The sequence below is a fragment of the Anser anser genome, assembly GCF_964211835.1.
Source record: "Anser anser genome assembly, chromosome: 7".
Taxonomy (NCBI): domain Eukaryota; kingdom Metazoa; phylum Chordata; class Aves; order Anseriformes; family Anatidae; genus Anser; species Anser anser.
The window spans coordinates 8,250,050-8,272,955 of NC_139727.1; the positions used below are offsets into that span (position 1 = coordinate 8,250,050).

Genomic DNA, 22,906 nt, shown 5'->3' on the forward strand with positions numbered 1-22,906 from the left:
GTATTACACAGGGTAAAGCCTCGATTTAGGACGTGTGGCAAAGCAGGGTGTGTGTGTGAAATGGGAGGAGGGCGGAAGGCCAGACCTCAGAGCGTCGTTGCTACTTTGGGAGAGAGCGCCAAAAATCCACTTTTTTACTGAGGATTAGGCTTTAACCTTATTTTGTGCATCTTTCCTGGTGCTTCAGTTTTTCTTTTCAGATCTGTTTGCGCCATTACAGCTCCCGCTTGCCTTGCTTACACCCTTACAAAGCAGGGCTGCAGGGGCAGGTGGTGCTGTGTGGCTCCGTCTCCCCAGGCAGACGGATGGCAGTGAAGATGAGGTACTGATATGTGCTGTGGTCCTTGCCTGCCTCCATGTCTGGTGTGAAGTTTTGTGCATTTTTGTAGGGTGTTTTAGGAGCGGTGGATGATAGCCGGTCACTGTTGGAAGAATTAAGCAGCATAAATTAAGGCCATCGTTGACCACAAGTGGCACTGCCATGTAATAATAATAGTAGATGTAGAAAGTGTAAATCCTCAGGCACTGGGGGCAAGCATTGTCCTAAGCAGAAGCAATTCTATGTTCAGAGTATTTGGGAAGTCCCATAGTGGTTTATAATAGACCCTGTATGGCACACTCCAAAATCTGGAAGCTCCGTCTCCTCTTGCTTTGAAGCCAAGAACACTTTGAGCTAATTCTCTCTTTTTTGCCCTTGCCATTGACCTCATTTACAGAGATGAAAGGAGTGAAAACAATTAGCTCACCGGGAAATTCTATTATGTGGAAGGGAGGTGGACGTTTGATCGATACTCAGGGGTTATGGTCTCAGCTGGAAGGGCAGATTTTTGTCTCCCAGATGGAGTGATACCCGTTAGTCTCAGGCGGCTTTGCAAGTAAGAACAATAGAGATCCAATCTTTTGCTCCTGGAAAACTGAAAGATACCATTTTAATCTTCTCAAGCAGTGAACTGGAGTAGCTATTAAACCTAATTCATCATATTGTTATAGGGGGGAGATGGGCTTGTTAGGGAAATGTGCTCTTCATTTAACTGTGACTAGTTGTGTAAAGCAGGACCCGCCCAGCCTCTTACTCCCCCAGCCCAGAAGCTGTTTCTGACTGTTTCACAACATCACACAACTTGCTCCATTCACACCCGTAATACAGTTTCTGAGAGCCTGCCTTGCTGCTTCACCCCGCTGACTTTGACCACACAGCCAAGCTTCGGGCTGGAGCGTATGCTGGTCACACGTACGCGGTGTGCCCTGCTGAGGACAGTCTGTGCCATTGGGGTTTCAGCTGTGACTCCAAAGCAGCCGCTCTGCTAAATTGGAGAGGTGAAACAGATCTGACTGCTCTTGAATTTTAATGTCCTCATTGAAGCAAATGAGCATATATTAAGAGAGGCAAGGGTAAGTGGACTTTTGCCTCTGAAACTACTGTTCCAGGAGATGGAAAGCAGTTTTTTATTTTTTTTTCTAACCGATATGGAAAAGTATTAGTTTATGTTATTTAAGGTTTGTTATTATGAAAAGGCAGAGATGCTGGTATTTTGGGGTTCAAGGTTTAATTTCTAGCGAGTCAAGTGTTGATAAGCTTTAGAGAGGTATGGCTAATTTCCAGTAAACCTAAAAGCATAAACTAACACTGTTAATGGTGGAGAGTTCTTGCTCTTCTGCTAATGTCCTCTAACATTCACTTATTATTTTCATGCCACTAGTTGCGTTTTGGAATGGATAATTTGCCATACTGAGTAAAGCAATTTGTCTGCTTAGCCTCCTATTTTCCTTCCAGCCATAGCTAATGTGGAAAGCTAATATATTTTGCATTTTTATTCTACCTACACTCTAAGACTCTGAATGTTTTTCACTTGTTATGTGTTAGCATAAGAAACCTATAAGCTACTCTGATAACAGAAAGATCATAAATTATCTCCATTTGCCAAGGTGGGAAATAAAGCAATGGTGTGACAATGTGCTCTGGCATTCCTCAGACTGTATTTAGATCGCTCTAGCTCTGTGACACTGAGCACTACTTCCATATATCTATCCTACCTGTTAAAATATGCACTTTTTTGTTTGTTTTAATCACAATGATTTAACTTCATCTTGGCAGGTCTTGTGCCACTTGGTGTATCTTTTTTGTTTTTAGTATACAACCAGGCCACCCACAAATGTTTTTTTTGCCCACTGTTCTTGTTTTGCCCAAGGAGGCTCTGTGTATTCCTTCCTGGTAGTTCCTTGGTTCCCCTCCCTCTGTTAGGCTAGCTAGACCCAGGAAAATTTTCTGGGTCTCTGTGGTGTTACAGATGAGGCACAGGCTTTTCGGATTAAGGTGACTGATCTTGTTTTGCAGGTGTTTCAGCCTTCAAGCTGTCATGCCTCAGGTGGCTGAAGCTGCTCTATTGGAAAGTAGAGGACAAGCGGAGGCTGCCAGAGCTGGAGGACATGATGAAACTTGGTAAGTGAGAAGGATCCTTTGTTCTCTTGACTCTTCAGTGTTTGTGGGCTCCTCCTTAGGAGCCGATGGTTAATGTAAGAAAAAGGCTTTCCAAGCTGTGTGTGCTGTTGTTCTGAATTTTGTATCAATCCCGGTACTTGGTAGGTGTGGAGCTAGGGGATGGTGGCCTGGGCTGGTTTGCTGATGGCACTGCTCCCTGAGCCTTGTGTCCCAGCTGTCCGCATGTCCCTGGGTGGGTGGTGATGGCTGGGGCACCGTATACTCCACGCTGTGCCCCCGGGAGTCCCCTTTGGGGCCCTGGCTGGGGCTTGTAGCTTCTGTCCATTTTTCTTTGTCCCTCACCCCTGGAGCTTTGTGCTGTCAGTTTTCAAGAAGATAAATGGCAATGCAGAGCTGCATGCCCGCAGCGATAGTGGTAACTTGTTCCTGCTAAAAGGAAGGCTTCTGCAGGGAAGCGGGGCTGGGCCCTGCCTGACTCCCCTCTGCCTGTCAACATAGGTCAGACATTTGACTTCTTCCGCTGTGTGGTTGGTCATTCTGTTGTTGTCTGGAGTTGCAAAATAGTCTGTTGCTCAATGCAGCAATATAAATTCCCCTGCGTTGTTTTGGGGGAAGCAAATTTTTCTGTTCACAGTAAAAAAGTTGTTTTTCCTGTTTAGATTGTATAACACAAGGTATCCTCAACTCAGCAAACAGCAGGGCTTCTTAAGGTGTGTGCTGGGCATAGTTTGGGCAAGCTTTCATTCGTGGTGTCCTCCCAGCTGTAACAAGGGGACAGCGATGAGCTGATATGCAAATTGACCTGAGAAAGCAGAGAAGGAGATGGGTCTGTAACAGTTATTTATCTGTCAAGCTAAGACCACTTTCATGTCTTTTCCTGTGGAGTGCTGGTGCTCAATGTTGTATAAAGTGAAGCTACAGCAGCAGAGGAGCAGAAAAGAGACGACGATTTAGGCAGAACCATGTATGCTGATTTTGAATGAGGGTGCTTCTCACGGATCGTGCCCAGGAGGACTGTAGCTGTTGTCAAAAAGCAGAGCATGCATGAGGAAACATTCTTGGTTTCAAGAACGAGCACAGGGTCAGGGTCGGTGATCAGCAGGTTACAATAGTGTACAGCTCTTGCAGTGCTGAGATACAAACAAAGGTCTGATCCAGCTGAGCAGCCTTTCTGCAAGGCTGTTACTTGGAAATGTGGGTGACCTTGGAAACAGAAGGGCTCTCCCTCCAAGAGGGCTGCTCAGAAAGCCTTGCAGTATTGCAGGAGAGGCATTTTTGCAATATACCAGGTGGTGAGGATCAGCACAGGCTGGGATCAGTGCAATCTGGAATACCAGGTGGCATGCTAAAGCCTGGTGCCAGCGCAGACTTGCTATCATTCTCATCATATAATTCATTGGTGATCTTGCTAATTTGAAATCAGATCTGCATTTTGTATTGACTTAAATATGTTCTGCCAAATGAGTGGTAGTGTGAAAATCTAGCATTAATTGTGTGTGAAGACACGATTGAAGCCATCATCAAAGCAAGTATAGCTCACTTTAAAGAAGTGTTTTTCACCTTTATCTCCTCTCTTTACTCGCTCCCTGTTCTCTCCGTCACCATTATCTTTTTAGTATGACACTTAACAAAAACACTAGGGCTGTTGCATTGGCAGCCATGCAAAGGTACCAGTCAGGCCTGGATGGGGCTGCTGAAATACTCTGGGTCACAGCTGAGCTACGGGTGCTCACCACTGCCCTTCTGGTGCTCCAGATCTTTTCCTGAATGTACGTAATGGCATTGCCCAGTGGGACCTGGTTCAGTGACCTTTCGATGGGTTGTCAGTGTGTGGTTTATTCTCACTTCTCACACAGTTGCTGGAGCAAATGCCTCTGGCACAGTTTACAGGTAAGAATGCACTGCAGATGAATCAGATGTGATGGGGCTGCTGCAGTCTGGAAGGATGAGTGCATGGCAATCTTTAAAGCCAGATAACTTCTCAGATTTGACTCATGATGTGGCAAAACAAAGTGAGATGCTTAGTTTAAAATGGGGCTACGTTCTTTTTGTATCCATTTTGGAGGAAAAGCAATAGCTTTTAAAAATGTGGGTGTATCTATGAAGGAAGAAGCACTGAATAGAAACAGTGTGAAGAAAACAGTAGTGTTTGCAAGCTGTCAGAGGAGCCTCCTTATTGATCCTCAGGCTTAACAGAATGTGACAACCTACAGCAACAAAAGTGAACAAGCATGGAAGAATATACAACGCCTGATTAAAAATTTATTAAACTGAACTCCAAAACCTCTGAAGGATATTCATGTCAGGTTTTTTTTTTTTTTTTTTTTGTTAGCAGTATTGCTAAACAATCTGGAGTGAATTAGGCCCCTGCAATTGGAAATTTAATTTGGGGTCATCTTTAAATGAACTCTAAAAGCATTAGACTCTGTTTGGCCAGGATCTTTTGCTTTGGGCCTAAGCCCAGCTTGTCATCTCCAAATCAATTCCAAGGTTCCTTTCCAGCCCAAGCTACTATTGATTTTCTTTTTTCTTTTAACAGAAATTCATCTCTATGGTGATCACATTATATATCTTGGCCAGTAAATCAGTAAAGCCGATTTCAGACTAAGGGGAGCTGATGTACAAGGAAGTGCTGTTGCTCACATTTAGCAGTGGCACAGCAGCTGGTGTGTGTGTCCAGACTGACCGATGTCCTCCCAAGGCCAATGTTTGGGCTCACAAGGCTGTGGCTGCTCAGAATTCGTGCAAAAAAGAGCTCATGTATATATGCATAGACACCTTAAGCATCTGCCCTTCTTAATCTTGAGTCTTGGAGATGGGCTGGTTTGCCTTTGGTTTGATCTGGAAGTAGAGTGTGGCCTGGGGAAAGGATGCTGAATCTTGCAGGGTTTTGCTTCTGTTGAGCTGTTATCAGAGGTGCTGGGGTGCATGTTGTCACCTCTGTGGTGACCAGCTGTGACACATTTCACAGGAGCTCTTTGAGCTCTTTTTTTTTTTTGCTTGACTCAGTTTTGGTTGTTCCTTCTATGTCATGTTTTGACAAAAGTCCTGTTTGATTCATTTGCAAGTGTTTTTGCATGAGGAGTGAATGTGAGGTGGCAAAGAGCATTCTGATACTGTGCTGAAGGTAGCAGTACACGTAAAATACTTCCTTTCAAGAACTGCTTGCTGTTCGTGAGCAAGAAGATCATACAAGGCAACATACAGCCACAGTGAGTTGGTTTCCCACTTGAACGGTTCTTATTTTTTAAAACATGTTGTTCTGAAAAAAGTGTGTTTGCAGACTGGAAAACTAAAGGTGTTCGTGTAATATGAATTCTTATAGGCTAACTTAAAATATGTAAAGCAACAGATTTGTTTTTATTTTATTTTATTTTTCCAGGTGAAAAATGGTCTTTTTCTAGCGTAAATTTTCATGGGAGTCCAGTGGAAAACAACTGGTGTGAACATAGTTTGAGTCAAGGCATAGCAAATAACAAATCTATCTAAATAAAGACCAGGTGGCAATACAAGCCAAAGCAATGGTGTCCTGTGTGCTACTAACTTAGTTAGTGCAGTTACCAATAATTACCACATCCTTAAATGACCATATTGTATTCAGTAATGTCAGTAAGGTCAATTCACAGTCATAGGATAAAAGGGGATACTCCAGTAGCTCTTAATGTGCATCAAAATGAGAAGATTGATATTGACAAGGTGACCTCCGCTCCGAAGGGGCAGTTTATTTTGAATGCCTGTAGTTTTTCTTGTTTATGATTGACAGCCTCGATGGTATGACTATTTTTGTTGTTTTTTTTTTTTTTCCTAAAGGAGCAGCACAGTTTGTGCTAGCTATTTTGAATGATTCAGCAATAGCACAAGTTAAAGAAGGCTAGTAAGATTTTTCTGTAGAAAGTTGCTACACCCCAGTGCCCAATGTCCCCCAAGTGCCCTTTGATCGTTCTCTGAATGACCCCGGCTCTGTGTTAATGTCTGGCATGCAGTTCCGCAATTAAAATGTGTGGCCTGACATCAGTTCCGAATTTGTCTTTCCTTCAATTTTTCATGTCCACCCAATTCATTCTTTCATCCCCTTAACCTTCTCTGTGTCAGATAACTGCGTTTTATTCTTTGGTTGCTATCTGTGGAAAGTTTACGTGCAATTTACTTCTTCAGTTCTGTTTTCTTTTTATCTTTTTTTCCCCCATCTTTTACATTTTTACTGAAAATGATTTTAATTGATCTTCTGTAAAATATGGAACCATCCACACTCTTCTACATCACAGAAGTGATCTTTCTAAGATATATTTTGCTAATTTGGAGGAGAAGCTATGCTGAACAATGTTAAATAAAAATTGCCTGCAATGCAGAGATCTGTATTTGCTAGTAGGGGAAAAACATTCATTTTAAAGGCAGCTAGTAAGCAAAGAAACGCAATGTTTTTAAATACTTGAAGGCAGACTAGGAAAATACTTCTTGAAAGCATTAACCACTGTTTTGTGCTTGGAATTACATGTGCTGTAAAATTTTTGCAAGAACATCTGTGCTCTTTTCAGCTTGAAGAATGCCTAGGTGCATGCAAAGTTGTAAGTCGGGGTAGCTAAATGCAGGTCTTGAAGACTGTTCTCTGATTGTTTTGGGTGATGGGGAATTCGGGCTTAGTGAGCACCATTACTGTCAGAAGAAGTGTTTTAAATAAAAGTAATTTTAAAAAAAGTGAATATCTCTAGGATATGACTGTATTAGCTAAAGAGAGAGGTTATGACGTTATGGCTTGAACAATCAATGCAACTGCTCTGAGAGGTGGAGGAGAAAGGGAAGTTATGAAGCAGAGCAAGCTTGTGACAGAACATAGGTTTCAGTAGAGGGCTCTTTAACCTAAGCTTCCTTGGAGGTTGAGCATACTTTCTGCAGAATGCACTATGTATTGCACTATGTCTTCCTGAAGGATATGGTATCACAGCTTTAGGAAAGGATCTGCACTGGATAAAATAAATCGTGCAAACACAGTGGCACCTGCAGTCCCCTGTTCTAAGCCTTTTGGTTTGCTAGATGCATTATAAGAGTAAAAGATGACAATTTCTGAGGAGACCAACTCTGTGGTTGCAGGTTTTCTGTCCTTCCCTCTTTTTCTTCTGGAGGCTTATTTTGCAAATATGATGCAGCTCTGAACTCATGTCAGGTGCAGAAGTTGCTCCATTTGCCTTATGTGAATGGAGTCACTGCATTCAGGTGGCAAAAGGGCATTTATTAGGAGAGAACTTGGAAGCAGGACTGTAGGCACAGTACCTGTGCTCAGAGATTGCAAGTGGCTTGACAGCCCCAGAGTAGGCAGACAGACACTTGGACCCTCCTCCTTATTTTTTGGTTGATGTCCCCTTCCCCACACCAAATCTCTGGTGATCCCTGAGCAGCAGCACAGGGTGGTTGATGCCTCCCGTGTGTGTGTTGGGGCTGGGAATGATGCCTGCTTTGATGTAGAAGGTGAAGGAGTAGCTTATGCTTATTCCTGTGTCACGATCTGCATCACACCTTCAGCTGCATGTCCAAATGTGAAAGTTTGGCATAAGTATTATAAATAGTAAGCAGTAAGCAAACGTAACTCTTCTGTTTTGATACATAATAATATTCTTTCTGACATATTCAGGAAATGCTTTGCCTTACTAAAGTTTTTGTCGGGAGGAAGGAGGTAGTATTTCAACTAAATTTTCAGGCTAGCAATAACTGTCTTCTCTGGTTTTCTGTTAGTCAAATCAGAGGCACGTTTGAGATAGAAAAAAGGAAACAATATTTTACCAGGAAATAAAAACACTGATGCTTCAACCAGCTCCTAAAAATAAGTTCAGAAACCGCACATTTGTAATAAGTTCACGTTGATTTATTTATTTTTTTTCATATATACAAAGATTTATTTTCTCTAGAGTGTAGTAAATCTGAGGTGGAAAACAGGCCAGCCTATGTTCATCAGTTGCCTCTTGGGAAACGGCACTTGCGGGGAGATGGCCAGCCTAGAGACTTGCTCAGAAACTCTGAGCCTGAAACTCTCCTTCAGAAAAAGTTGTAATGTTTAATTGCAATGACAATGCTTTCAGTGTTTAGACCAGTAAAGCCACCTGGCAGTTTCTTGAAGTTCAGCTGTATATGGTGAGAGACGGTAAACTACTTGTGGTAGCAGCACATCGTGACTTGCAACTGCATATACATACATATGTATATATGTCTTGCTGTGAGCAGGGTGGGCAGCCAGACAGCTCCAGAGCTGGGTGAGAGGTGCGAGAGCAGAGTGTGAAAGAAATGGGGTCAGGGACTTCTGAGTGAGCCACCAGCGCAGCAGAGCAGAAGAGAGGTGTTTTTGCCAGGTCGGTTGAGAAATGGCTCTTACTACAGAGGTGGCTTTTGCTGAGGAGATCGATGTTGCAGTGTTTGGTCACACTCTTCTGTCTGAAAGCACATCTTTTATATCAACGTGGGCAACATAGATGTGCTAGCATGCTTCTCTTACTAATATCCATTAAAAAGCATTTGCTTTAACCTCACACTCTTCATTGTCTTTGCAGGTTTTTAATTTGGGTTTTGAAGCGGTTTACTTCTGTATGTCTCAGGCTTCAGTGAACTCCTGTTCTACTCTCTGCTCTGTGGGCCAGGCTCTGGGAACAGAAAAATGTACAAGCCTTAGGTGCCCACTTGTCTTACCTGGGGTGGCTCTTTCTCTGTAACAGGTCAAAAGAGCCAGGCAACTTTAGACAGTCCATAAGAAGAGCTTGACTGTATTATTCATTTATTTATTTTTGTCTGTGTGCAAGTTGTGCTAAATCCTCTCCAGCTCCCTAAATTGTCTCCATTGCAAAATTTGTCACCAACAGATGTGATACACTTAAAATGCACAGCTTGTTACAGGACTTGATGTTAGGGATTGCATATGATATTCAGTCATGCTGTTGATCTCTCCTAACTCAGAATAGGCTCAGGCAGATGATCAGATACCAGGTCTGCAGAGGGGTGCTGAAAGGCAGTAGTGGACCTGAGCACTGATGGCCCTGGAAAAGCAAGCCTGGATGCTGGGCAAGCAGGAGAGGGCTGGCATGTGCATGGCGTCTGGTTTGTGCGTGCTGCTGATGTGGCATCCCCAGTACTGCAGCGATGCACAGGCTGCTGCCCCGACCTGTGGTTCTGGGTTATGTTACCTCACGTATTACCTGGGATTGCTGCTCTTTCCAAGTGACTTGCTCTGATTCTATCTGCTTAATCTGGTTCTGCAGAAAGCACTACTGGTATCTTTTGCACCAATGGCAAAGCTCTTGTGAACAGTTACTCCTAAAGATAATGAACACTTGGTTTCTTTAAACCCCAAGTAATATTGAAACAAAAATACCTGAATTCCTTTTATTCAGTATACACAAGTTTTCAAGTGTTTACACTTTATCTCCTTTTTTTTTTTTTCTTCCTGTTATCATCTGAACTTTGTTTTCCCAACTTGTTATTCCATCTTTTTATACACAGTTTAACATCAGAGATGTCAAACAAGAAGAAAAAGAAGCTCTGGGCAAAATGTATTGCCTGCTCCTAGGGGTCTGTATCTCTGAAGCTCTGCAAAGTCTTTTGGTTCACCAGTCAATGTGATTTGTAGACAGCAGCTGCCACTGCCTCGCTACTTCTGCTGTTGGCTGTCCCGTCTGGGCAGGGGCCATCAGCAGAAATGGTTCCTGCAGTGCAGGGCTGGCACTGCTGAGTGTCGCCTCGGGCAGAGGCCATTGCAGACCTGTGAGAACTTGCCTGGTTCTTCCTCCACTGCCCTCAGTGAATTCCTGGAGCACAGGGAAAGGGCTGCAAGGGGCACAAGGTCCATGTTTTTCAGCAGTGAAGTTATTGTTACAGTTTTAGTGTAATCCCAGGCTGCTTTCATAAACTCTCAGAATTCTGAGGGTAGAGAAAATGACTACTGTGACAAGACAAGCATGCTGCTTTGGTTAAGATCTTTTTTTCCCCTTGGTATTAAGGAAGGGGGGAGTCTTGCTGATTTATTTCCATTTTTTGACTCTGTCATGAACCGGTAGCTGAAATCCCAAATGCTCTTTCCCCTGTGACCCTGCGAGTGGGAGTGTTAGGCAGGTTGAAGGCTGGAAGCATGCAGAGTGAACAGGCAGTGGTGTTTTATTTTGTGCGGTGCTGTACCTCTAACCCCACTGTCAGCCTGTCGCTGACAGCAACAAGGACCCAGGTTGAATTTTAGGGGTCAGTAATGAACATTGGTTTAAGCTCCCACCTGGAAAAACTTAAGCTAATTGTCCTAGTGTTGAACAAGTTGCTCTTTGCTAAATAATTTAATAAAGTGGTGCTTTATTGCAGGGAGAAAAAGAGAGGGCATCAGGAAGGAAAACAGCTTTGTACACACTTCAACAGGCTGCTTCTTTCCCCAGGGCAGCCCGGGCTGCTCAACTGCCTGTGTGCAGGGGGCAGTGCCGAGAGTGGTTACCTTCTGCCCCATGGTCTCCAGCATATGTGCAGAGCCCTTGTCTACAACAGAAAAACAGCTGCAGGTCATCTTGACCTGTTTTCAGGTCCTGTGAATCAGCCCTTCTCAAGATGAGAAAAGTCAGGCTGACTTCTTTCTGGGAGCTGGAAGTGTCTTGTGACCCACTGGGCACAGAGAAGATCTATAAGTGTTCATGCAGAATTATGCATGCAAGTAACTTATTTTTTGGGTAATACTGTGGTATACTGCATTCTCTTGAACAGGCACATGGGCGAGGTGTTTTCATTCTGTAATGTGGGGCTTTTTACATTAAGCTTGTTACCACTCTATTTTGCTTGCTTGTGAGTCATGAAACCAGAGCATCTAGCCACTCAAGTGGTCAGCTGGGTTGGTCAGCTGGGTTGAAGTGCAAATGGGGCTGACTGAAGTAATCTTCCGGTCCCATGCTCTGGGAAGAAAACTTTTTATGAAAGGATGTCGGGTAGGTATGAAGAATGGCAGGAAGGAGCAGCTGAGCCTGCTTTGTGCCACAGGCAAGCCCTCAAGTGCAGGGTGCTCCTAGCTGTGCCTAGCTTCCACCTCACACAGTTGGCTCCTGCTGGCATCAGCCACTTTACCAGGATGTTACAGGTTGTACTGGTAGCGGGGCATGATTCTCATTTGTTATGTCACTAGAGAAGTGGTAGTATGGTAGAAGGATGTATTTAATTATCACAAATGCTACTGAAGTAAAATAGCGTTGGAACATTTCCATTGTCTAAAACAGATGGTGATGCTTGCACTGCACCCTCAGTTCTAGCATATTCTTAATGTTTTTTGTTGTTGTTATTCTGAGACACGATGGGTTTAATCTTTCCAATTTTGTTACAAAATCCAAGACTGATTTCTTCCAACACAGCTCACAAAAATATGGGCAGCAAGTGTTGGAAAAGTGGAAAACACTCGACATATTTCAGCAGGTGATATAGTTCAGTCCCTAGGATTTCATTATAATTTTATTTCTGCCTTCAAATAGCACATATATATATTTAAACATTCTAGCCAGGTGAAGTTAGATTCTTTGTTCTTAGTTTTCAGTAGATTTGCACAGAGTACGGTTGTATGTTGGTGACGAATACTATAAAAAGGAATGTAATAAAGATGTGCCTTACACTGGCACTCACAACTAAATGTGAGATTCCTACAAATTCATAGTTCAAGTATATTGACTAAATTGTTCTTGAATGGTATGAAAAGCAGTACTGCTCTTTTTTTTTCTAATTTAGCTGAGAAAATCTGATTTTACAGGGCGGGGATGAAAAGCATTTTACAAAGGTATTCTGTTCATGCTTGTGGATTTAAGCATGTACTTCATAGGTTTTTGAAGTTGATGATGTGTGTCTGGAGAAGCAGGCTTCAGACTGCGAGCTTCTTGCCATTGTTGTCTGGGTGCACACAGCAAACCTGAACCGAGTGTGTATTCTCTTGGCGCTGCTGACATGTGTGTCCCTGTCTGTGGCTAGTCTTGTCCACTGAGGACATGCTGCATTTCATCTTTTTTCTTCATACCATAGTTATAGCAGGAAAATGCTCTGTGTTCTTATCTTGTTCTGTTTGGCTTTTTTTTTTTCCTGTCTATGGCACACTGGATACCACATGTGAGAACTGTGGTAAGTGCTTGCTAATTCAGGTAGACGCCAGGTACAATAGGTGACTCTGGCATTGGTTAATTACCATAATTCTTCCTGATGAAGAATTTTTACTCTAACAAACTCCTTGGTAATCAAATTCTTCAGCCCTATAAATGTAGCTAGAAGGGAGAAAGAGAGAAAATACTGCATGTCTTAGAGCCAGCCTGCCGATGTGGAGATTGACAGAAAAGAGAAATTTCCATTCAGTTGAATTCTCCATGACAGAAGTTATTGCAAATATCCTACATCTCTTACTCTGTACAGCCTGTTTCCATAACAGTAGAAACTTGGTTTCTCCAGCTTTAATTTCCATTCATAATGGATGACGCTAATGCATCCTGATACCGAGGAGAAACTTTCTTAAACAAAAAAAATGTGTAATTTTTGGATTATAGGCAGGTACTAAAAATGACACTCGTTTTCTAAAGTTCATAGCAGGAATATTTTCCAGGGCACCTAAGAGGTTTCTTTTTTGAGCTTATGTTTCAAAACTGATAAAACTTGGATGGTTTGTTCTTGTTGCAGTATTAATTTCATTTATGAGGAAAGCCAAGATATCAAATATTGACCTGACCTAGAGAAAATATTGACATTCGAACTAGAAACATTACTGGCTGAGGTGCCAGGACAAGAACAGGAATCCCTTACCAAGGGTGCACTGAGAACTTAGCTTGAGGCTAATGCAAAGAGACAGGTTGTTGGGGTTAATGCTAGCTGGAGAAAGCCTCGGCAAAACCAGAAGGGAAGCGGATTCTGAATGTCTTCCTAAATGTCATTAGGCTTTTGGGATTTAGGCACTGCTTTATAACCTATTGCAGAGTGATTGATAGTCTCCTAGTAATCCTTTTCCCCTTCCAAAACTCTAAGCCACCTGTGTTGCTTTCAGAAGGCAAGATATGACCCATTGCATATATAGTTTGTTACACTTAACTAGTTTCCTCAAATATGCCTGTCATTGCGACCAGCGAAGTTCTAGAGAATTCTGTAACTTCATGCGTTGGACTTGTAGTGTTAAAACACTTGATGATTTCTAGTGTGTGGCTTTATTTTTTTTATTATTTTTTTCCTTCTCCTCTAAATCATGTCAGTATTCCAGGTTCTCCTGCTATTAGATATTTCGATAACTATTGGATATTTTTATTTTACCTTGAACTGATCTTCAAAAGGATGTAGGAGGCACCTTGGATCTCCTTAAAGGACTGAATAGAAGCTGATGGTGGGTACTGCTAGTCACTGTACTTTCTGCAGGATTAAACCAAGGTAATAATGTCAGGCATCAGCTATGAAGCTATTGAAAACAGCACCAGGTGAAGATGGTTTCATAGCCCAGTGAAAGGGGAAATTTCTGGAAATAGGGTGGTCTGGTTGCTACTCCTTGCTTTGTCAGCATGACCAGGGGTTTTCATCATCTTGAATTTATTTCTTGCTGTCTGCATGCTCACTGTTTGTTTCTCACTGCGCATGCATGGGACACCTAGTGAGCCAGGTCCTGGGGTTTGTCTTCTTTCCACTTCAGCTTTTCAGAAGGGCTGAAACATTGGACGTCTTCTGTCCATTTTGTTACTAAACTGAAAGCAACGTAAAATGGCTAGTAGTACTATGCACATATTGCATTCCAAGATCTTACTGCTACCAATTACTTGTAATGCAGTAATTAAGTAAAACTGATCTGCCTGAGGTCACAACGTCAGGAATAGGGTATGTCTCTCCTGACTCCAGGTCCAGTGACGCAGCTGTTAATTCACACAGTGTCTGCTTTGAGTTCATTAAAAATCTTCTCCCACAGCCCTGCCTCCCTCAGCAGCCAAAAATTCTCCTTTTAGTAGAAGAAAGGAGCTTCCTTTGGGACTCTGATTGCCCCCACAGTGGAAGAAGTTCTCCAGCTGAGAGTGTGCACTATCTTTTGAAGTGCTGTTAGCCCTTTTTGACCTGAGAAATGAGAAGGGAACCAAATTCTTGCATCTAAGCTTGAAATGTGTGTAATGTAGCCAGGGTACGTGCGCTAGACGCCTCTTTCACAATGTCAGAATGCTGCAGCTAATGTGCATTAAAAGTTCTCTGAGATGAAAACTTGGTATAGCGTAACAGAGAGGATGCCCACTCCCCCTTCTAAGCCAACTAAACTTTTAAATAGAACTACAGAATAGGAAAATGGGAGTGAGTTTTTTTTTTTTAAAGAATAATAGATTTTTAGACCAGTGGGGGGATCTGCTGTAGAACTCAAAGACACAGAAATTAATCCTGTGATTTCTTCATTGAGCCTCTAATGTGTGATCAAATATTCTTAAGGTAGATATCTGTTCTTGGTCTATTTAAATGAGTCCAATATGAGGGCTAATTCACTTGGCAAGTTGTTCCAGCTCTTATGTACCAATTCTAATGCTGATGGCTATGAAATGGAGATGCGCATACCTTCAGAAGAGACCAAACATACTTCTCTACAACCCAGAATGCTCAGAACATGAGTTGGCATGTGATTTGATGACAAACTGGATTATACTGGCAGTCCGCTTCAGATAATACAAGTTCAGAACTATTTAAATGAGTTCCTGTATATTAATTCATGTCCACACTTGGAATGCTTTCAAAATTTATTTTGGAGTGATTTGGGGCTATTGGAGTTGTTTGTTTCAGCATATGATGTTAACAAAAGCTAAACCCTGCACATTTCTGGAAGAAGCCCTACATATATGCTTGAAAATACTTAAGACCTCATTCTAGTATAATAGCTATACACTAAAAAGATTGTTAGCATTTTCCGAAATGATATTGAAAATTAGTGTTAGATATGTTTACGTACTCAGCTCGACCACAGATCCTCTTGGACCATTTTGGAAATGTGACTTTAAGTTTCATGTTCTGTGATCTCTTGGACCATTTTGGAAATGTGACTTTAAGTTTCATGTTCTGTGATCTACTGAAAGCTTTAGTTTCAACAATGAGAAATGGCCAGTTACTTCAGATAAAATCTATATGGATGCTCCTTTTCACTCCTTAGGATTGAATAATGGTTTTCTGAAAATCTTGAATGTTTTTTATATGAGTTCTCAGTCTAACGCTTTGAAAAGCTGCTACAGAAACTTGGTGTTATGAGTTAAGCTAGCTAAATAACTGGGGCATTCTGCTGCCAGATTCAAGCCAATATTGCAGTATGGCATGTACACAAACATCTCAAGTGCTTGTTGTTGAAAGTGGCCAAGAAGTGGGAGAAAGGAAAGGAGAAAGAAGAGTAAATCCCCTCATTATTCCTGCAGATGTTTGAGCTATTGGAGACAATAGCACTTTAACAGACTGTTCTTCCCCTCGGTTCCAGGAGCGATGCCAGGGCTCGCAGGAACAGGAAACTTGGCAGTCAAAGGCGTCTCTCTTTATTAGTGTGCTGTGTCTCTTAAACTTTCTCTCACCTACCTCAGAGATCTGCAGAATGGAGGAGTTTCTTAGAAGTGAGAAACTATGGGTACCTTAGAAATCAGACTGAGTTAGAGCTATACATCTTTCTACGTATTGCTGCTCCTTCTTCTTAAGGCATTCCCCATTATATGATGTATAATGTCAGAGCTTAGTGATGTGAAAGACTAAATGTAATTATCAAAAACATAAAGCCTGTCTTCTCCAGGTACGTCTAACTCAGATACTATGAAATGTACAGAGAATGGCATTCAGCTGCAGGTGATTCTTAATGATACTCATGTCTTTTTTTCTTGCTAGTCAGTTATTCATTTATTTTTAATTATATCCTCAAATTTTGTACCCAAATTTTTAAGGGGGTAGCATGGTTCATAGGATGTCATGAGTTGTGTGTAGAACCTGTAGAAACCCAGCCCACATCAGGATCCAGTGGAATTCATATTTCTGTCAGATATTTATACTACCTAGATGAAGGACTGAGACCCATGTTTAATTTCAAGCATGAGAATTAAAATATGCATATTGTTAGTGCACGTGCTGAGCTGGAAACATGGAAGAATGATGCCAGAGTAATTTCTGTTGAGCACTTGTGTGCTCGCTTTGTGTATGATGCTACAAAAGTGTCAGTTTATTGCTGACAGCGATAATAACATAAGATCATATGCCTTCTTCCTGGAACAACATTAATCAAAGAGATCAATACAGCAAAGAATATGCACGTAGGAAACGTTGTCACACTGACTCCAACTTCTGATGATGGACAGATTTCCTTTTCTTGTGCATCCTATTTGTACTTTTACTGACTTAAAGACAACAATGATAAAATTTCAGTGATATCGCATAGTGAATGTCAAGTCCCGCTCTGAACTTTTAAATGCATATTTTTCTCTCTATGCATATATCCTATTTGTGTATGAATATATGTATATATCAGAACATTCTGTAGGTCTGTTTTTATAAATTTATCAACTCCATGTTGATTCACTATTTTTCCTTTATTTTTTTTTATTTTTTTTTTTTAAACAGAATGGCATGTTGATCTTACAAAAGGTATTCCTTTGAAAGGTCATCCTTAAGTAGGCTGCCAAGATTTTTATTTTTAGCGTGGTATGGTAAATAGGTTGGGGAAGGTACATCACAAAACCGTGGCCTTAAAGGGGAGGAAGAGGCACTTCTATCTGTAGCAATGATATCACATCAAGGATGATGTACTTGGAAAAAGGATCCATTAAGAACAGCAATCCTGAGAGCCAAAACATATGACAGGATATGTGAAGGATTAGTTGGATGGAGCATCTGTTATTAATACTGAACAGTGCTTTTTGAAAATGAATGTGAAGCATTAGCATGGTAGTGAGAATTAATTTTAAGGCTTTCTCATGAAAGAGAGAATGAATGAGCTTCATGCTTTTATTTATTTAGAAGTATTGTTTTCATTTCTTGCTTTATCTGAAGTCTGAACTCAAATTCAATTCTAAGCAGAGAAGGGATGCCTGGAACGCTGGCTCTTCCGATCCCCTAGAGGACAGCACGTCTGGTGCAGCACAGCAGATTACTTTTTAGGGGGACGTAACTACATGCTTGATCAGGGAAAGGCAGGCTGGCTAATGCTCATTTATTGAGTGGTAAGCAATGGAAAATTAGCAAGAAACTGTGGCACATTTTGAGGGCTTTATTGATCTGATTTCCCTGCAGAACTGATTTCTCCATGAAAGCAATCTACCTGCTCTCAGGAACTGGGGTGCATACACAGAAGTTTAATTGAGTCTGGCAATCATGATAAATACAGATTGTTCTCAGGAGTCTTTCTCCGGTGGCACCAAAGAACAAATGCTCCATAATCTCCTGCTTGTTCTCCCCCCCTCCTCTCTATTTTTTTCTTTTGGTCATTATTGCTTTTCTATAGCGGATGCTGAGATTTGAAAGATTTATAGTGTACTTTTCTTCAAAATCTGCAATCACAATCCAATCCTTTTCTTGTTAGGACTCGCTTGATGGTTGATAGTGACTGTTGTGAATGTCACTGTTTATAAATGTAGTGACCATTAAAGGTTGAGTACATTTTGTATGGCTTTCCCTCGACTATAAATGCAAGTTTACCAACAAAGATCAAATACAAGAAGGCTTAAGCTCACTGTAGAGATATTAGTTGCTACAGCCTGCAGTTGGATGATTCTGCTTTATGCAACTTTATAGCAGCAGCTTTCATTAAGGGAACTTGGACCACAATGATTAAGCATATTTTATAAGTATGCTTGAGTATATGTATTTATAAACTTATTGTATTGTGTATTGAGTACACTGTGATACCCTGAGCCTTTGTTTGGGGAGACGGTGTGGCTTAATGGGTGCATCTCAACAGGGACCAAAGCCTGGGTTCCACTTACTGCATCAAGAAGCCTCTGTGCCTCCCTCCCTCTCTTAAGACTGTAAACTCACACTGAGAAGGAAAGGTGCCTTCCTGTGTGCTGATACAGAGGAAGGAACAACAGGGATTTATCTGGCCCACAACATAAGACTTCCCTACTACAAAGAAGACTAATAAAAAAGGCATCTTCCTGTTTAACTTTAAGCCCTGTGTTACTGCAATGCAGCTGCAGATCACATATGTTGCTCAAGTCTCTGGCTGCCCTGTGAAGTGAGCAGCAATTCCAACTTGTTAACTTGTGAGTGGAAAGGTCATTTCATCTTTGTTTCTCATTAGATGGCAGGTAAATGGGAAAGCTGGGCTCCTGAGGTGTGACCAAGTAATGCGTCTCAGCTGTTGGGCGGGCAGGCAGCTGTACATGCGGAGCTGCGGGGTGTAGGCATGGTGATTCTGATAGCTGCGAGATGGCCAGCTGTCAGGTGCATTGAAGTCCCGGGTGATATCAACCCAAATGAATTTTAGATTTTACTTATGAATTCAAATAATTTCAAGTCATATTAGTAAGAATAACTACAGGGGAAATACAGTGTTGTTTTCATTATCTACACATTCTTATCAGAATACGGGAAATGCCAACCTAAAGGACTAAATTTAAAGGTTTGTAAGTAGCTTGTGAGGTTCTGTCTTTCTAATACCTTGCTTCAGCTAGTATCTGACAGCTGTTTTGCTAATCGAAGCTCCAGCAGACAAAGTATTTTTGAAAAATATATCATCTTTTTTTTTTTTTTTTTCCAGAAAGAGCAAGGATGGAGGAACTGTAGGCTTTGTATATTTCAGCGGTTTAGTTTGTATGGCTAAATGTAGCACAGAAACTTGCCTACTTACCTGTCAAATTTTCAGTCTACCCCAAACAAATTTCAGGCTATGTAACCTAGCAGGGAATAGCTGGAGTACAGGAACAAGCAACATTTTCAAATCCATTAAAGCTGAAATAGGGTGAGCTGCAGATCTTTCATTTCCATTAATTATTGGGCTTTAATATCAGCCATGTTAGAAAGTACTGTTAGGGACTGGTGTGTGTGTGTGTGTTAGCTTCAATTATAAAATAATATTGGAATATCTACATTGATTTTTGATCTTAAAGCCCCAGAGTCCTCGTCCATGAGAGCAACAGGAAGTTATCTCAGATCCCCCCCCTCTCTTCTGCCTAGAGCCATCACATGCCTCCTAGGCCCTGCTCTTCCTCTGACAGGGACCAGAGCAGCTGGAGAAGGAGGTGGCAGAAAGCAGAGAACCATGCCCTCAGCCAAGGAGTAATACAGGCTGGATAAATGCCAGCCTGGAGAAGAACTGACTGTAACGGCTTTCCTTCCAGCTTCCTTTTCCCTTCTATCTGTATCTGCACCTTCACCAGATCACTTGGGCTGGCAAAAAACTGTCCGATGGCACCCGCAGACATGCCTCCAACAACAGCTTTCCTGCTGCAAAGGGAAATCAAACATGCTGCAGAATACACTGAGGAGCTTCACAAATTTGGGTTGTGGTAAATGGGGCCACATCTGGCTGGCGGATGGTCACTAGTGGGGTCTCTCAAGGCTCCATTTTAGGGCCAGTCCTCTTCAATGTTTTAAGAAATGATCTGGATGTAGGACTAGAAGGTGTTTTGAGCAAATTTGCCGACGACACCAAACTTGGAGGAGTTGTGGACTCGGATGAGGGTGGAAAAGCCTTGCAGAGAGATCTGGACAGATTGGAGAGCTGGGCGATCACCAACCACATGAAGTTTAACAAAAGCAAGTGCCGGGTCCTGCACCTGGGACGGGGCAACCCTGGCTATACGTACAGACTGGGCGACGAGACGCTGGAGAGCAGCCCCGCAGAGAGGGATCTGGGGGTTGTGGTTGACAGCAAGTTGAATGTGAGCCAGCAGTGTGCCCTGGCAGCCAGGAGGGCCAACCGTATCCTGGGGTGCATCAAGTACGGCATCGCTAGTCGGTCGAGAGAGGTGATTGTCCCTCTGCTCTGCGCTGGTGCGGCCTCACCTCGAGTACTGTGTGCAGTTCTGGGCACCACAGTACAAAAGGACATGAAACTGTTGGAGAGTGTCCAGAGGAGGGCAATGAAGATGGTGAAGGGCCTAGAGGGGAAGACACATGAGGAGCGGCTGAGGGCACTGGGCCTGTTTGGCCTGGAGAAGAGGAGGCTGAGGGGGGACCTCATCGCGGTCTACAACTTCCTTGCGAGGGGGAGTGGAGGGGCAGGGGACCTATTCTCCATAAACACCAGTGATAGGACCCGCGGGAACGGAGTTAAGCTGAGGCAGGGGAAGTTTAGGCTGGACATCAGGAAGAGGTTCTTCACCGAGAGGGTGGTCGCACACTGGAACAGGCTCCCCAGTGAAGAAGTCACTGCACCAAGCCTGTCTGAATTTAAAAAGCGATTGGACTGTGCACTTAGTCACATGGTCTAAACTTTTGGGTAGACCTGTGCGGTGCCAGGAGTTGGGCTTGATGATCTGTATGGGTCCCCTCCAACTTGGGATATTCTGTGATCTCTGAGGAGAAGCGGACGTGGGTAGGGCAGCATCTACCTCTGTCCAGCTGCTGCTGGCAGGGGCCACCACCTGCCTCCGCACGTGGGGCTGGTGGGAGCAGAGCTTGAACCAAGAAGGAGCTGATCCTTTGGTGCCCCGAGTGGGCCTGGGTCGGCTCTGCTCTCCTCTCCTCTCCAGCAGGAGAGCCAGAAGGCAACGCTGTGCTTCTTACCATTTTTCTCAGTCACTGGCTGTCCCACAACATGCTGCGGTGCTCAGGTACCAGAAGGGTGGATGAGGTTGGGGAACCATCTGTGGGATTTTGACTGGGAGCAGAGTTTTCTCATTTGAAAATGCCCATACCTGCATTTCTGTGTGTCCTAGGGACACTATTTTCTCATCTAGCAGCATGATTGACTCTGCTTTGGGATGCTTTCCCTTCAAGCAGCTGTGTGCTCCTGGGGTCGGGATCACATCAGAAAGAATCCTCCAGTTCCCAACAGGAAACTCAGTATCAGGTAGCCATGTGGCAAGGCTCTGGTGCTTTAGGGTCCCTTTTCCAGGTGGCCTTGCAGTCTCTTCAAGTCCTGGCACAGATCCATGGGATGGTGGTTGAAAGCTTGTTTGTTAATTGTCCAGGTTGTTTCTTATGTGACTAGTTTGGGGGTATTAGACTTGTATGAGTGCTATGTTCATTAAAAACTGTTGGCTGAGTTTGGGTACGTGTATTACAGTTGCAAAAATATTTTCTTGGACAAAAGCAAGAGCAGAGAAAAATGCAGTAGAAGAAAACCAGAGGCTGTTTTCTAGCACAGTTGTTACACCTCGACCTTTGTAAAGGAGAGACTGTATTGTGAATCTTCTTATATTAGGAAAAGATCAGTGATGCCTTTCATGTCCCATTTCTGTCCCTCCCACATTCTTTTTTGGGTTTGTTTTTATTCTTGACTCTGCTTACAGGCGCTTGTTCCTGTAAATCCCGGTTCTTCCACTGACTTTGCTACAGTACTCTGTATGGGAACTTTGCGGAATTGCAGCCTTTGTGTCTGCTGAATTATAAATGAAACAAATTGAAAATAGCAATCTTGCTTTTAAGCACTTCTCACACACTCGCTTTTCTCTTTGGCTGCTGCTTGTGGTTAATTCTGCCACCAATTAGGGAATAAATGCAGGCGGCTAATATCAGATCACTTGTACACAGAGGGATGTAAAAGCTGAAAATTTCAGGATACATATAACAACTCGACTAAGTATATTCTTACTGCTTTATATTACAGTGACTAGAATAAAGAGACATGAAGGAAACACTTATTTTCTGGCTCAAGGAATCCTCTGTGTAAGGTGTGTGTGTGTGTATTCTCTTCTAATTTCTCCTGGTTGTTCTCTCATCCAGAGTTAATCATCTTGAAAGCTTAAGAAAACTGTTTCTCTGTCTCAACTTTTCCTCTTTCTGAATATATTTGGATAAACTGGGTTTATCTGCTTATCCACTTTTGATATGTGGGCTTTATAGCTCATAGAGATCAGGCAAAATATTTTTAGCACTGTTTCAATCATAATTGAATATGGAAGGTGTAGGGATTTGCTGGTTGGTAGGTGCTTAAGTATTTTGAAACAACGGCACCGTGTACATCTTGAATTAATCTAATCCAATTTACTATCCCATAAGTTACCATTTTCAAGCAAAAACGCCTAAGTTTGTTTTTAAGTAGCACAGGGAGAAAGCAGTTAAGTGTACTTATGCAAGATTTTTGTGAAGCAAAACCACTACTTCCCAGCTGGAATCTGCTTTCAAAATATAAATTTATCAGAGAGATACAAAAAAGCATTTCTTGTTTGACAGCAGTAGCAAGCAGGGGGTCTCAGACCATTTGCTGGTGAACAAGATTACATATCATAAAGCTGTCATGAGCTGGCACTAATTTGACAGTTTGTTGGCTCAGGAGACTCCAGCACTGTGAATGCAGGGGATAGAAATGTCTCTGTGATGCCACGAGGTTCACGTGGAGGGCATTGATGAATGGCAGACAAATTG

The 22,906-nt window shown here is 42.5% G+C and overlaps 1 long non-coding RNA gene across 1 annotated transcript in view; it reads left to right on the forward strand.

Annotated features, from left to right (window-relative positions):
* Positions 1–329: 329 nt before the first annotated feature.
* LOC310902399 overlaps positions 330–22,906 on the forward strand; it is a 51,022-nt gene continuing 28,445 nt past the window's right edge. The window contains exons 1-2 of the long non-coding RNA XR_014586699.1: positions 330–1,392; positions 2,336–2,440. This is a non-coding gene — a long non-coding RNA (uncharacterized lncRNA). The remainder of the gene's footprint in view (positions 1,393–2,335; positions 2,441–22,906) is intronic.